Source organism: Sinohyriopsis cumingii, chromosome 5 (genome assembly GCF_028554795.1).
Source record: "Sinohyriopsis cumingii isolate HCF-2022 chromosome 5, ASM2855479v2, whole genome shotgun sequence".
In the NCBI taxonomy this organism is placed as follows: Eukaryota; Metazoa; Mollusca; class Bivalvia; order Unionida; family Unionidae; genus Sinohyriopsis; species Sinohyriopsis cumingii.
The window spans coordinates 135,432,852-135,449,428 of NC_142965.1; the positions used below are offsets into that span (position 1 = coordinate 135,432,852).

At 38.9% G+C, this 16,577-nt stretch overlaps 2 protein-coding genes, 1 long non-coding RNA gene and 1 other non-coding gene across 4 annotated transcripts in view; 3 read left to right on the forward strand and 1 right to left on the reverse strand.

Moving 5' to 3' along the window:
- Positions 1-16,577, forward strand: part of LOC149800295 (uncharacterized) — a 288,953-nt gene that overhangs the window by 71,927 nt on the left and 200,449 nt on the right. The gene's annotated exons all lie outside the window — the stretch shown is intronic.
- Positions 1-16,577, forward strand: part of LOC149800297 (uncharacterized) — a 177,324-nt gene that overhangs the window by 28,402 nt on the left and 132,345 nt on the right. The window lies entirely within an intron of this gene.
- The window catches only part of LOC149800298 (heat shock 70 kDa protein 12A-like), a 55,974-nt gene that overhangs the window by 19,565 nt on the left and 19,832 nt on the right, over positions 1-16,577 (reverse strand). The window lies entirely within an intron of this gene.
- On the forward strand, positions 10,874-10,976 carry LOC149800299 (U6 spliceosomal RNA). The gene has a single exon (XR_016421407.1). It is a non-coding gene; the product is annotated as a U6 spliceosomal RNA (small nuclear RNA).

Sequence of the window (16,577 nt, forward strand, 5' to 3'; positions counted from 1 at the left end):
GTATATATATATATATATATATATATATATATATATATATATATATATATATATATATATATATATATATATATATATATATATATATAAACGAGATGGAATTTTGCACATTCTGAACAGAATTTCTAAGGAAGAATGTGCATGAATGAGTTTTATAATCGGTACACCACTTTACATAATCTTAAACTATAACTCTATGGAGATAAATCTGTAATAAGGAATAGAATCCAGCGACTGAGTCCATGTTATATATTAAATGGGAACATTTTGTATGTAAGTAAATCGACTGCATTTCAGATCATTACGTACAGTCGCAGCAAGTTAATTGCCCTTGTGGACCGCTGGGGGACAACACCGTTACGGTTTCATGACCAGATTTTTCGGCAGTTCATTCAATATTGTTCCTTTAAAATATTGAAATGGCTTTACAACCCTGACATGGGTTGAAACTGCGCTATTTATTTAAAGAAGGATTGTATAATTTAACATGCAGTAAAGTTGGGGCTTTTGCTAAAATCTTTGTATTATCGAAATTATCTGTTTTCCTCGATGAAAAAAGTGTACAAAGTTTGATTGTCAAGTTGTAAAGAATAACTAGAAGTGTTATAGTGAATTGTTTGTTCTGCATCCCACACTTTACCTCTCTCCCTATCCAGCTTCATAATTATAAGTAAATGATACTAGTACTATTGTACAAATACATGTATCATTTAAATCATAACTGATCTATTCTGTTTGGAGAAACCATAATAAATGCCTTCATTTCATAGTAATTCCAATTCTCATACTTGAACATTCCATGAGCGTGATGTTGAAAATTAATAACTGAATCACCTTTAGTTAAAAAAATGTTTTAGAAATAAGGGTAGTGAATGACATACGGATGGATGGATGGGTGGATGGATACAAAGCCTATATTAATGTGACTTTTATTTTCTTCAACATTGTGCCTAGAATAAATGAATTGCTTCCTATTTATTGTACAGATTAGAAGCTTATGACAGAAGCCAGAATTTCGGCTAAGAGATACTCATGAACTAAGTTATGTTACAATATTGCCGGACCTGACGGGCTATCATGACATTATTGCTGATAAGAAATGATGCAGTGTTGAAATGGATTCTCTTGTTAATTACTTGAGATAGATATTTTAATATTTTACAAGGAACTATTTCTTCAGTGTTTCATGATCTCTACAGTTAGTGAAAATATTTATGTAAACAGTAGCTGCCATGTCAGTTTGGGGGATTATATAACCCTAGTGTGAATGTGCAACAGGGATGGGATCACCTTCCTACGGTAAACTTGTGTTTACAGTCTCGTATGCGGCAGTGATGTTTTGCAAAACAGCACATGGTGAAAACAGAGGAGTCGTGCACAAAAAAGCTTCTTAGGTGACAATATTTTAAGGGCAGTCCCTACAACTCTTGTAACATGGACATACATAGAACATATGAATTGACCAATGTTGATTTTAATCCAAGTATATACCAGTTTCTGCATCATCCAGAATACATAATTTGTTTCAAGAATATATTCTTAGGTTTACAAATCGTTTAGGCTTTTATGCCTTTATTTTAGATAATGATTATGTGGTGAAAGACGGACCGTTTGTCAAGGTAGCACTGCCATTTAGGGCAGAAGAAAGGACCAAGCGGCTGATATCCTCCACGTTTGAACATGCAAAACCACTGAGCAAACTGACAGGGAAACACATGTTATGTCAGTAGTAAATATTGTCATTCCAGCATGGTTTCAAATATAAAAAATGGCCATCTCAAAGTTCCTGTGAGATTCTCAAAAATGTTTCAATCAAATGTGGACAGATGGTTTCAAATAAGTATCGATTTCTTACCTGTTCATCCGACTGAGTAGTAGATATGGAATTAGTTACTAAAGTTAAGTCTCCATTTTCAGCAATGGACAAAATAATAACATCAGTTACTGTGTCATACCTTAAAAGCAAATATTTTAACTTTATTTACACTTTGAGTGGAAATAATATTTACTATTTTCCAATTCAAGGATAGCTATTGTGTTCGGATGCAAAATCCTGATCATTACACACCATAACAGACATCGAGTTAATAACTATCCAAGAAATGAAAAATGTATTGCTAAGATGATGTATTGTATAAAGACATTATTTGACACTTATGTCAAATCAGCACTGTTAGAATAGCATGTCTATAAAATATACATTGATTAAAGTCGCATTATGAAAATTGGTTGCGAATTTGAGTTTTTTTTCCCAGGACCAGTGATTCTTTCATATGCACCATTTTATTTAACGTTCTTCTGTCTTTTATATCAATTTAATTGGACAATTTATTTTTATTTCTGGAAAAGATTCGAATATTTACATAAACATTCACTAGTGCAGAAAGATACCGAGCATTAAATCCTCTGTCTGCCATAATGAAATCTCCGTGATCACAGAAACTGATTAATTTACTGTCTCTCACTTATTGATCTACCATATGCTGAATACATACAGGAAACATGTCCATCTGGTGTTGATCATACTAACAGCTTCACTGAAGCTTGTTGCGCTCTGCGTGCTCAGAGAATTTTGATAGGACATTATATTGTATCCAAAATGATTCTGAATGTTGGAAATTTTGCCTTTAAGTTAGATGGGGTAAAGTGACGTACAGGTTTTTTGACGGCTAAATATTACATTCTCGCCATTGTTTGGTTATATTAAATTAAAGTGTACAACATCTCTGTTCACAAAAGACTCAGACACTGAAAACATTCTTGAAAACTCAAACGTTTATGTATACTTTCTGATCTTCATTAATGTCATAAAACGGATTTTATACAGACACTCCAACTACATTATGGTGCACATAATTTAGGCAATATTCAGCAGGACGAAATATATTAAAAATAGCTGGAACTTTGTGTAGGTTTCTAAACCAGTAAACAATTTATAGCTGAACTATCACGTGCCAATTATCAATGCTGAATACATACTAGTTTGATTGTTTGTGTCATTCCGTCTTTACTTTCCTGCAATATCAAGCTTCAAAATGTGCTACATTCCTTCGTTTAATTTTCAATTCCTGGCAATGTATTACTCCGCCTCTAGCTTTTCTTTTCAACTTTCCTAAAATATTATTTTTCTGTTATTCATTTGTCTAGCTCTGCCTTTGCATCACAAGCTCTGATGTAGATTCTGAATTGAGGAAATCCACTTAGAACTGCAGAGGAAAATATGTTTTGTAGTTATATGGTTTGTACCTCAAATTTGCAGACCAATGGCGACGATTTAATAGCTAAGCAACGTATATTTAACACTTGCGTTTGATTAACTATGATTACCTTGTATTGTATTTATATCTAACCATGGTAATAACATAACACATGCACCGAAAAAGGCACTTCAATCTAGACAACACTTATGAAGTAAGGAAAAAAAAATGCGCTGATAAATAAGACACAATAATTTCCATGTGATACTGATCAGAAATTACAGCTTACAAAGTTATCAGTTACCTTCTTTACCAGAGAAGTGTGACGCAGCACAAGTTTACAAAGTGTTGTTCCAAACGAAATGTCTTTTGTGTTTGTTGCATCAAATATATTCCAAGCCGAAACAGGTGTTAATTAACTGAATCAGCCAGTTTTGCGTTAAATGGTTTATGAACAATGCAATCGATCGTATGACTCTAGACAACATTACATCTATGACGTAATTCCATACAGGATAATCCGATTTCCCTCTAAACAATAAGGTCTATAATCATGTTACTGACATGGTACTCTGTACTAATGAGCTTGATCTAGTTGATACTGTTGTAAATCAACATTTCTAAACCACTCCCAAATATATCATTTATCAATGATGTATCTTGCCTTACGTAATAACCCTTCATTCAAATGCTTTCAGTCTGAAATACTATTAAGCGAAATTGTAATCTCCAATGTAGATCTTTAAATCGTTAAGCTATGAACAAACCTATTTATTTGTTGTATAGTATGTTCATCAAATGTTTCAAAATTTCAAACCTAACTATGCGTTGGTATGGCTAACCGTCTCTCATCAAATGTATATATTACTTTTTTGAAAACTGTTTCATTGTCTCTGTACATTTGTCGTCATTTAAAATTGTTATACATTTGTTGTGGTCTAAGGTTGACATTGCCCGGGGTGGGAGTGGGAGACAAGCGCCCCAATCCTCCAAAATGCCCCATACGGCCTGCGTCTCTTACTGCCTCTGTCAACTAAAATCCAGCTCCTGGCCTTCGCGAGTGGCTTAGATTTGAAGCCCGACAGACCATGTTTTCTACTAATAGGAGAAGGGCTGAAGGCGGCCCACTGGCGCCTTAAAACCAGTTGCTTCGGGTAGATGGGACTCGTAAACCTTGGATGGTAGCTCATCTAGGAGAAGGAAAACTCCGATTCCAAACCTTTGCTGCCTTGTGGCTATACCCACTCATGGGAAAGGCTAAGGGAGTAAACCCCGACAGAAAATCCGGAGATGGAGTCCCTAAGGCGGTATGACATTGACTGCAACGTCATTCCGGCAACTCCTGCGACGCCGTTGGTGCCAAGCTGTATCGGCATTCGTCGTTCCCTTGGGCACACCAGCTGCGTGGAGAGGGGGGATCTGCTGCATGGGCAACAGCTGATTCTCCATACCACCCTGCCCAGGCTTCATAGCTCCACTGGAGAGGACACTCCAGCGTCGTCATACGGCGTCGGCACAACACGAGAAGTAGCAGTTTACCGGTTCTAAGTCAAAGCTCGATTGGCATAGAGCTTGGCGCCAGGGGTTACTTCTGACGGTAGGAGAGATCATCAGGTCTCACTGGACAGCTACCGCCCGCCTCAAGCTGGGCAGCCCCCAGTCAGTAAGGTGCTGCCCGCCATGGCCTGCCTGCTTCACTGGGTGCGTGGAGCTTAGAGAACCATCTTGACAAGTGGGCCACAAAACTCTGCACCAGGAAAGACTAAAAGAAGAAATAAAAAGACTCCAACTCTTCGTTTTGCAACCTGGAACATCAGGACCATGTGTCCTGGATTGACCACTGACCTACAGCAAATCGACGATGCACGGAAGACTGCCATCATTGACAGAGAACTCTCCCGACTGAACATCGACATTGCCTGCCTCCAGGAGACCCGACTGGCTGACAGCGGCACCATCAGGGAAGCCAATTACACATTCTTTTGGCAGGGGAAGCCCTTGGATGAACCTAGGCAGCATGGTGTAGGCTTTGCTGTGAAGAACACGCTAATCACCTTCATTGAACCTCCGTCATCAGGTACTGAGAGAATCCTTGCCCTCCGGCTGTCAACATCCTTAGGCCCGGTCAACATCTTCAGTGTGTACGCCCCAACCCTCTACTCCACCTACGAGGAGAAAGGCAAGTTTTATGAGGCTCTGGATCAGGCAATATCCAGTATCCCCAACAATGAAAGCCTTTACTTACTAGGAGACTTCAATGCTAGAGTGGGAGCTGACCATGAGGCCTGGTCCACCTGTCTCGGCTTTTACGGAAGGGGCAAGATGAACGAGAATGGTCAGCGACTGCTGGAGATGTGCTGCTCCCACAGCCTATGTGTGACCAACACTTTCTTCAAATGCAAGGAGATCCACCAGGTGTCGTGGAGACACCCACGTTCACACCACTGGCACCAGCTAGACCTCGTCATCACCAGGCGTGCAGAACTGGCCAGTGTTCTCCTTACCCGCAGCTACCACAGTGCCGATTGTGACACGGACCATTCCCTCGTGGCCAGCAAGGTGCGAATATTACCCAAGAAGCTGCACCATGCCAAAAAGAAGGGTCACCCACGCATCAACACCTGCTGTGCAAGCAACCCAGAGAAAACACAGCAGTTCATCAGCAAACTGAAGGAAGCCCTCACCAAAGTGACACCTGATGACACCATTGATTCCAAGTGGTCCCATATCCGTGACTCTGTGTACAATTCAGCCATCACAGCTTACGGGAAGAGGAAGCGAAAGAATGTCGACTGGTATAAGGCAAACTGGGAGGAGATGGAGCCCGTGACTGAGGCAGAGAGGAAAGCCCTCCTGGCATACAAGGCTGCACCTAGCCCCAGAACACTACAAGCCCTAAGGATTGCAAGGAATAACGCCCAGAAGACCGCCCGCCGCTGTGCCAACACCTACTGGCCGAACCTTTGCAACAGTATACAGACAGCTGCTGACACCGGGGATACAAGAGGAATGTATGAGGGTATCAAAAAGGCGACAGGCCCCCCCAGCTACAAGACCGCCCCCCTCAAGTCCAAGACGGGCGAAGTCATCACAGACCAGGGGAAACAACTGCAGCGATGGGTTGAGCACTATCTCGAGCTATATGCAACCCAAAACAATGTCACTGGAACTGCCCTGGACGCCATTCCAGACCTGCCTGTCATGGAGGAGCTAGACACACAGCCCACCCTGGAAGAGCTCGGAAAAGCCATCAATTGCCTTGCCTGTGGGAAGGCTCCTGGAAGCGACGGCATTCCGCCTGAAGTCCTCAAGAGCGGAAAACCAGCACTGCTCCAGCCCCTACACACACTCCTCTGCCTTTGCTGGGAACAGGGATACATCCCACAGGACATGCGTGACGCCAACATCGTCACTTTGTACAAAAACAAAGGAGACCGTAGCGACTGCAACAACTATCGGGGCATCTCCCTCCTCAGCATCGTCGGAAAGGCCTTTGCCCGTGTTGCCTTAGCGCGCTTGCAGATCCTAGCCTCCCGCGTCTACCCAGAATCCCAGTGTGGATTTCGAGCCGGCAGGTCAACTGTAGACATGATCTTCTCACTACGTCAGCTGCAGGAGAAGTGTCGCGAGCAGCGGATGCCCCTCTACATTGCCTTCATAGACCTGACGAAGGCGTTTGACATGGTTAGTCGGAGTGGACTCTTCAGACTCCTGCAGAAGATCGGCTGCCCCCCCACGTCTGCTTGCTGTCATAATGTCATTCCACGAGAACATGCACAGCACAGTGTGCTTCAATGGCGCAACATCTGAAGCATTCCCAGTCATTAGCGGAGTCAAACATGGCTGTGTCCTTGCACTGACGCTCTTTGCCATCTTCTTCTCCATGCTTCTCCAGTACGCATTCAAGGACTGCAGCGAGGGAGTGTACATCCATACCAGGGCTGACGGCAAGCTGTTCAACATCGCCCGTCTCCGTGCTAAGACTAAAGTCACAGAGGTACTCATCCGTGAATTGCTCTTTGCCGACGATGCAGCCTTGACATCACACGCGGAAGGTGGACTCCAGCAGCTGGTATGCTGCCTCTCCCATGCATGTAAGGAATTTGGACTGACCATCAGTTTGAAGAAAACGAATGTCATGGTACAGGACACAGACTCCCCTCCCTCTGTCTCCATCGATGGGTACAATTTGGAAGTTGTCGAGAACTTCACATACCTCGGGTCTAACATCTCCAGCTCACTCTCCATTGATTCTGAGGTGGGCGGCAGGTTTGCCAAGGCAGCAGCAGTGATGGCCAGACTTAACCAGAGGGTCTGGAACAACCCCAACCTCACAGAGAAGACCAAACTGCGTGTCTACCAAGCGTGCGTGCTCAGCTCACTTCTCTACAGCAGCGAAACATGGGCCACCTATGCAGGACACGAGAGGAAACTCAACAGCTTCCACCTGAGATGTCTGCGGCGCATTCTGCACATCCGGTGTCAGGACAAAGTACCCAACACAGAGGTTCTAGAACGCGCCAACATGAACAGCATGTTCTCCATACTCAGCGAGAGGCGCCTTCGCTGGCTCGGCCATGTCAAGAGAATGGACCCAGGTCGCATTCCCAAGGACCTGTTATATGGGGAGTTAGCAGAAGGTGCACGACCAATTGGACGACCACATCTGCGCTACAAAGATGTTTGCAAGAAGGATATGAAGACAGCAAACATCAATGTCAACGACTGGGAGAGCTGTGCAAACAACCGTTCCAGCTGGCGTCTAGCTGTCAGGTAGGGAGTTCAAAACGCAGAGGAAAAGAGAAGAATAAAGCAAGCTGAAAAGAGAGCTAAAAAGAAGGATAAGCAAAAGCGTACTTTGGAGCTATGCCATCGTCTCTCGTAGACGGACGGATGCCAAGACAAGACATTTGTTCAATAAATTGTTACACGAGTGAATTGAAAGCCTCTACAGACATAACCGCCAATTAAATTATCACGTTTTTGTTTCGTGTATGAAGCCATCCACTACGAGAATGACATATTTGTCGTCTTGGATTCTGATGTGAATTGTATTCCTTGATCTGAATAATTTTTAGTCAGAATCTTGAGGAAAGGGTAACTGTTATAACATGACAAGTTTTGAATTAAGGAGCTTTTAATTAGTATTGATATATGTTGACGTTTGCAATAGGCCCCTGTTTAGTCGCTATGTCTATCGAGTTATCTGCATTGCAACATGATCTGATATTGTTTATTGTGTATATATAAAAATTCAATCACTTTGTACAAATAATTTTCTGGCAGTGATGTATATGTATCCGAGATCATTCATTTGTCAAATTGTGTGGGTTTTTTTTACAACATAGTTTCATCTTCCATTTTATTTACGTATCAATTAATTAATGTCCTTACTTATTTTTCTCGGAATGGGGAAGGGAAATCAGGATCATTATGTAAAAATAGCAAAGTGTATTGTTTTCCTTATCTGAGCTATTATATCATGATCGATGTAGATTACCTCTAGATCGCTCTCTCTCTCTCTCTCTCTCCGTTCCAATATTTCATAAAATATATGGATATATAAAATTATATTTCAATTTCCCAATTTTCTCTATTTTGATCGGTAATTTTTTAAACCAGTGTATGTTTCATTCTAATTTGTTTTGTGGAAACCTATCCATATAATCACTTGGCGTATTATTCCTAACCCATTATATACACGATGCACCTCTGATATATATTTAAGTCCAGCGTTAAATATGAAATCCTTCCAAGCATCCTTTAGTTTATTGTCTGTCTAAATGTCTTATGTAAAATATCGGTTAAACGGTAGATTACATTATTAATTTTAAATCTTTTCAATAGGTACATAGCATTAGTTCATTGCCTGTTCTTCCTCCATAATATGTTGTTTCCAGAATTAGATCTTTAAGTGCAATTGAGCTCTCGGGTGCACCAAATTATCGAATTTTTCTACAGACGTTTTTTTAAAATTATGATTAGTGGCATTACAAATTTATACAAATCTTGACAATTAAGGCCTTTAAACCAATACTCCGTTAATGTTTTTCCGAAATGAGCATTGTTGTCGTTTGATTATTCTTTGTCATGGTTGTTTTCTGTTTGGCAGATCTATTAAAAGGGAATGTCGTTTTTCCTGACTTGTATTTGTTTACTTAAACTATTATATAGATCTTCATTTACATAGTTAACTTAAAGAGATGGATATGTGTATCACTACATCTATTTTTTCACTGGAATATTTCAACATTTGTCACTACTTTACATGAATATTTAAATATTTGATGCTTAAACTTTAGCATATATTTTAACAAAGTCCAATCCGCTCTCTAATTTCTTTTCGCTCGTCAAATCATTTTACATATCACTGAAACAATTCGTTTACTCGGATGAATATAACCACCAAAGAAAGCTTAAGAAGAGCGACTGTAAATCAATATTTTGGTATAGTTAATCGCCTCTACTGACTCCAACTAGTTAAAGTGCACCATAGTTTCAATATGCGACAGTATCAACCTATTCCTATGGCATCGATTTGATTTCATAATCCCTCTGTTCAGAATTAGTAGCCCACTGCATGCTATTAACTGAACGAATAATTAGACGAGCGCATTCGTCATGCATTGACAACAACATTAAAGTAGTATTCTACTGTGCATATTCGCTAAATTCATTTATTCAATGCTTAATTATATTAATAAATAACTTGTCTTAAATTTATTGTGTGCAGTATACCCTTACATAGCAGAAATATAACTATTAGACGGAATGTTATAAATATTTAGATGGAATGCCAGTATATACTGTCGTCAACTACGTTATAATCTAAAAAAATTGTAATGTCCAATCTTAGGAAATATTAAGATCGGATTCAGTTGTGAAACACTGTTTTGTTCTTCATAACCAACTACGATGAAAACTTAAACGGTTTCAAAAGTATTTATAATTGTTCGATCCATAGTCTAGAGTTAAATAATTATTTAGTCATTAATGTATTTGCTGCAGTCCGTAGGAAATTAATATATCATGCATATATGGCATTCATGAAATGTCTTTCGATTAATGTGACTGGGAGGGGAGAACAACGTAAGATATGTATATACTTGGATATCTCATGTAGACACTGTAAAGTAAGAGTACATTTACATTAGTCATTTTCAGGTTTTGTATATTTTTAGCTTCCGAAGGACCCTTGTGTCCCAGTATGCAACAGGAAAGTAACTTAATACCAAAAGTGAAGTGGTTTGTTATTTTGATCATGACTTAGCTGACAGAACAGAAGGTCATATATAACGATACAGATTGCCTCTCTTTGGTACTCCTGAAAATAGAACGTCTGAGAGACAGAGAGAGAGAGAGAGATCAGCCAGCACATAACCTACAGTCTAATGGCAACCTGACAATGCATCGACATCGCTGCGAGCTACGGGCGAGAATCTACTACGCTATATGATCATGTATGGCAGTCTGTGAAACAATTCCCTCTTTTTATGAATATATATAAACAAAATAAGTTCTTAAGAACAAAATGTATCTCTCCCACCCTTTAGTGAAATAAAGTTTTCCCCAGTGATACTACAAATACTGTAATTCAGGCTTTCGCTACTGATGAAGTTAGTTACAACATTTGTTGCAGTCAATAACCATAAGTGAATATCCTGTCCTTATAAACAATGCTTCGGCAGTACATATACTAAAATTGGAACGATACAGAGAAGATTAGCATGGCCCCTGCGCAAGGATGACACGCAAATTCGGGAAGCGTTAAAAAAAATTTATAAACAATGAATAACTTTTTTAATGTGAATTATCTGACTGACGGACTGACTGAGTCTCTCTCCGTAGAAATAAAACAAATACGCTATGTGGCATTTAGCAACTATTTTTGCTAATGTTCAAGTTTAAATGTGTAATCATGCTAGTCGAAAACGAAGAATAAAGGTTTCTACTGAACAGTTTATAAAGATTGGTTAATACAGTCAGGACATTTGTATGAGCTTCTACACTATAAGGTGGATGGTTGAGTGGAATATTGGCAATGTTCTGTACTTTGCAGATTAGAATGGAAGTTTACACCTGTTTAGTTATATTTTGGTTCTCAAGTAAAAATGCACCGACTTTATAACTGTCGTCTGTCGTATTACGTTGTCACAGAAAGTATTTCAAGTTGGGTTTGATAAACTACATGAAAAGGGCTTATCAGCACTTGATTTTTTTTCTTTATGCAACTTAGAGTCCTAGTAATGTTCCACATGAACCATCAATTAGAACGGTCTGTTGTTTATTTCTGATGCGATAGAGACTACATAGTAGAAAAGAAGACCAGTCCACGTATTATTGAAATGTGTTAAGCAAGAGACTCATTAATAAACTCAAAGCATCAAAATCGGATATTATTCATGGAGGAATCGAAAGTTTGTAGGCTAACAAGACGAAGTACAGACGATCATGATTGTTCTACTGGACGAACTTTACTTTAATGAAAGATGCAATATATTTATTTTTTCTGACTTTAACAGCGAACTTAAGATTTGCTGAAAACTTGTAAAAATGAATAGGCCAGAAATTTAAGTATGTAATACTTGAAATCAACTTCTCGTAAGGTAGTATTCAAAAGTCATATCAAGGTAATATCCAAGAGTAATCTCTAGACTTTCCAGTTCAAAGTTTTACACAACTATGTTACATTATGTTGTTAAATATAATCATATTATTGCGATGCAAATCGTTTAACAGCAGCATACACCTTCTTCCAACCACAATAAATTTGCAGTTTTGTGTAAAAAGAACCAAAAAAATATCTGAAACGAGTATATAAATCACTGTTGATCTATATAGAGTGTGATTTTCTCATTCAGTTATACGGAGCAATATGTTAAATATAAATATATTTGACTGTTTAGAAATATAAGCTTCTCCTGAGATACAGTTTATAACATAAATTATAGTGACACTATGTGTTCAAAGTTAAAAATACAAAGAACACAACGTATAGCTAATGTTTCTTTTTAGTAATATATTCTTGTGTGAGGACATTTATCGGGGCGGAAACGATTTGCTGTTTACATAGACTTACTTTAGTAGACGAAATTGTTTCGTGACAGATTAATGGCTACTTATGAAATCAATATATGGGTATCCTTAAACCTGACAGGCATAGACACGCTTTGAACAAGGAAGACGAAATAAATCTACATAACTCAGCCGAAATTTAAACCAAAGTTTCTACCTTATGTTAGCGTGAGTGTGTTCATGTGTAGGGGTGTGTGGTTTCACAACTTTAAGGGAAAATGTGTACATGAATATTTGAGAAGGTTATAGAAACGGTTCAGAGTTAATAATGTCAGCCAACAAGATTAAGCAATGTTTTAAGCTGATGTATGCATAATTGGTTACAAGGATTTATTTGTGGTCATTGTCCTAACAAACAGCTTCCATGGCAACCAGCAAAAGAACACAATACATACGGCAGAAATTAAATCAAACCATTTCATTCTTGTAATATACATAACAATAAGAAAATTGGAGTATGGGCAGAAAACGTAGGAAATATCTAAAAAATGTTAATATTTGTATGACTGGATTCTCCTAGAATTGACAGCGAAGCGGTGTATGAAGAACCAGTGTGATGCAGTCGCTACTATTCGGTTAATCTTCATTTAGGTAATGAAATAAGCGGCCCGAATAGTATCTAAGGGCGGTAATCGACATAGATTGATGCATGGTTTGTAATATTTAACGAGAAGTATTGAATGCCCTATTCGTAAAGCCGCAATAAGGAGCAGTAACTCCCAAAGCGACAAGGGAGATTTTAAAAAATATGCTCTTAGTATTCACCCATAATTTCGAGTAATACAGACAGCTTCCAATGACAACAACAGTAAAAACACATGATATTATTTGAATTGAACAGGTTTTATTTATGAAGATAAAGAACAACTGATGATGTAAAATGCTTTATAATGAATAAGAAATATTGAACATATTTAATGAAGTTTGGCAATAATATAACGAATAGGAAATGTTTAAATTTTGATAAATATAAACTTAGAATAGATAATTAATTTATTCCTCTTGGTCGTCTATTGATATATTGTAATTTACAAACATAAAACATGACTCGTATATTTGTAATGATAATTTATATCATAAGATGTTTTCTTTGTGAGGTCATTATTTGGCAATAAAACACAACAAAGACTAATACGACTAATGCCAAATGCAAAAGTAAAACTGTTATGTGATGCATATTTACATAGACACTTTTAAAACAATATAATCTTATATAGGGCGGATTAGAGCCAAAAGCGCACCTAGTCTATTAGAACATCTCTAAAGAAAATCAGCTAACATTGCAGAATATACTGGATCTTTTAAACTTTCCATTTTTGATGGACACCAAACAACATACATTATGTAACAGCCTGAATTGTTTGTGAAAGCGTTGGACATGAAAGGGATGTCAATTTCCAAACCTGATTTGAAAAGACGCCGAACAGCATATAAACGTGTAAGGATTCTAAGAAAGCCAACAGCTTATGAATCATCATATATAGATACAAAATTTGTAAACATCTCGTCAAGTAGAGTGTAATAATAGATGTCGTTGTGGGTTTAACGACATTTTCAGCAGCATATCTGCTACTCATGGCGGTCAGTATTACTCATGGAGGAACAACCCGGGAAAACCAAGGTATGAACCAACGACCCTTGAAATCTCACATACCCACATTGGCCGAACCCGAGACTCGAACCAACGCGGATAGAGGTGACATTGCAAAGATCAATAGGAACGAAATCTTTATCCCCTAAGAGTTTGCCGTTTTGGGGGGATGTATATGCTCGTTGACATGCCCCACTAACAATTTTGGAACACGCGTGTGTCAGGCGGATCTACAAGTTTAAAATTGCGATAGTGGGAGTACTCATACATGCGGGCGGCGTACATTTCTAAAGAAAACAATTGTGAGTATTTTTGAAACAAATTGCAACATTGTACAAACAAATATAGTAAATAGACATGAACTGATATCATATTCCGTAGACGTAAAGGAATCTGAGAGAGAATATCGTAATGTGCAAATGAATGTTCATGATCGAAACACTAACAAAAGTCTCAGGAGACTTACGTACACCAGGAAGTTATGACGAAATCTTTTTCTTTTTAATCAGGTATGTATTTGTGAACTTTTCCATTCTAAATGAGAGTCTTTACCGGATCACATACACCGTGTAATAAAACGTCTTCGCGACACACTGGAATATGTCGATGATCACGATAATGTAACAATAATGAACGTCATTGCGATCAATAAACTGAAACTGGTAAAATATAGCAATTAACCTGATCTAATTCACGATGTAAGAACCTACCAGGATCCGCAGATAAACGTCCAGTTACTATGTTATCCGTAAGAAGATGGTATTATTGATTTCAGTACAACACCAAACCACCCAAGATGTGATTCATTACTTATGCGCTTGTTAAATATTACAGCAATGTTGATACCGATATTTCATATTAATTGAGGAGACGATCGAACTCAGATTGGCTGTAGAAGATAAAAATGTCCAGTTTTGACATTCATCATCAGTCTTAATCACCTACCAGGCACGCATACTTTTTTAGACGTAGTAAGTTCTGAATTAACCTCTGAACCTTCCCTGATGTTGTTTGGCACCCTAGGCGTTCAACGGTGTTGCAAATTCACAATGATGTAATAAACACTGTATACACATTTGCAGACAGTAAAAACATTTGTACAACATATTCAAACAGTAGCGTGTCAAATCTAAAACTATATTGTCTGCAGCTAACCTCTTTCAGAATGTTTCATTTTGTGTGAATATGTCAAACTGATGAAACTTAAGTCATTGTAAATGTACACAAATCAAATGAAACATGAACTTGAGCAGTTTAGAGTTGATTTGCGCATGAACTCGAATCTTCGCAATTAAATTCAAATAAACTTCCTCCACAAACAAATGTCGATAACGTGCGTTAAAACGTTGATGTAATTAAGCAGTGACGTGGCGACGGTTGCTATTCTTTGACTTCCGAAAAACGATTTGTCAAACAAATGAAGGAATATATTACTAAAGTAACACGTGCACGCGAAAACACTATAACCAGTCGCGTGAGTGGTCGAACGGGTCAGGTGGCATTGCCACGCAATATGATGAGCGGATAACAGGCAGCTAGGCTCGAGATGCAACGCGATAATTAAAACGCGCCACTGACCGTTCCACCAATCAACAATGTAGACGTGGGATAGGGAGAGTTTGATAAGGTATATTTGGATTCGGCAATGAATCGCGATGAAAAAATAAATCATGATGGCTGTGCGCAAGCAGACCATGCGTGTGATTTGCATGTTATTACATGCTGGTGTCCATGCGAGTGCTGTCATCCCTGGAATATGTTTGTTATGCCATTCGCATTTCTCCCAAGTGTACTGGCATGCGGCTACTGCGATTATGTGTCCGAAGTCTTTATCTGGATTTTGATAGTGATGAACCTGTTATGTTCCTCGAGGACGATATTGCATTCGTTCTCAGTAATGGATTCAACATCGATTGCATCAGAATATGTTATGCTGACTCTAAACAGACTACTCTCAACAGCAGTCATTATAATTATGTGAGGGCACATCAGTGTATGAAGACAGGTCAACAATAGTTGGATACCAACCCATACAGCCCCAGGCGTTATCGGTATGGTACTGATGGCAATACCGACCAGTGCATCCGCTACCGTCATCAACGTGGCAATGCCAGTCACGCCAAGCCGCACCGTTGCCGCCGGTGCATGAAATATTGATAGCGGTACATCGGTGCAGCACGGCCTTGAGTTTATTAATTTCAGCATAACTGTACTTGTACATCGTTGATTTTCTCGCTTACCTACTACTGCTTCTCCAGCCTGAGTTTTCCTTATTTTTATTACGAGGACGTAACTATTTGCATAATGTCTGTGATCAGTTCGACCAGCCAAAACCTGGAACAAGCGAGGACAATAACAAAGACGGGCTCCTAAAGACTACTTTGAACATGGAAACAGATATCTGCCCCTTCGGTAAGATTCACCCTATAGGAAATACTGTTCGTGTCCTCCATACCTTATGGTAAATTCACGAAACATTCAAGCATTCAAAGCAGCATGGTGATTTTGGGAAATTCCAGTTAACGTGTATGACTTACCAACAAGGAATAATTCCACCATCCAGCATCATTTCTAAAGTACTAAACGCGCCTGGCATTGCCTTAATGGCATGCAGACAGGGTTGATGTCATTCAGCAACGCGCCTGCAACGTCAAGTTTAGGACTGGCCATTATGGAATTTCAAGAAACCTTAATTCATTATGCAGTTGGTAGAA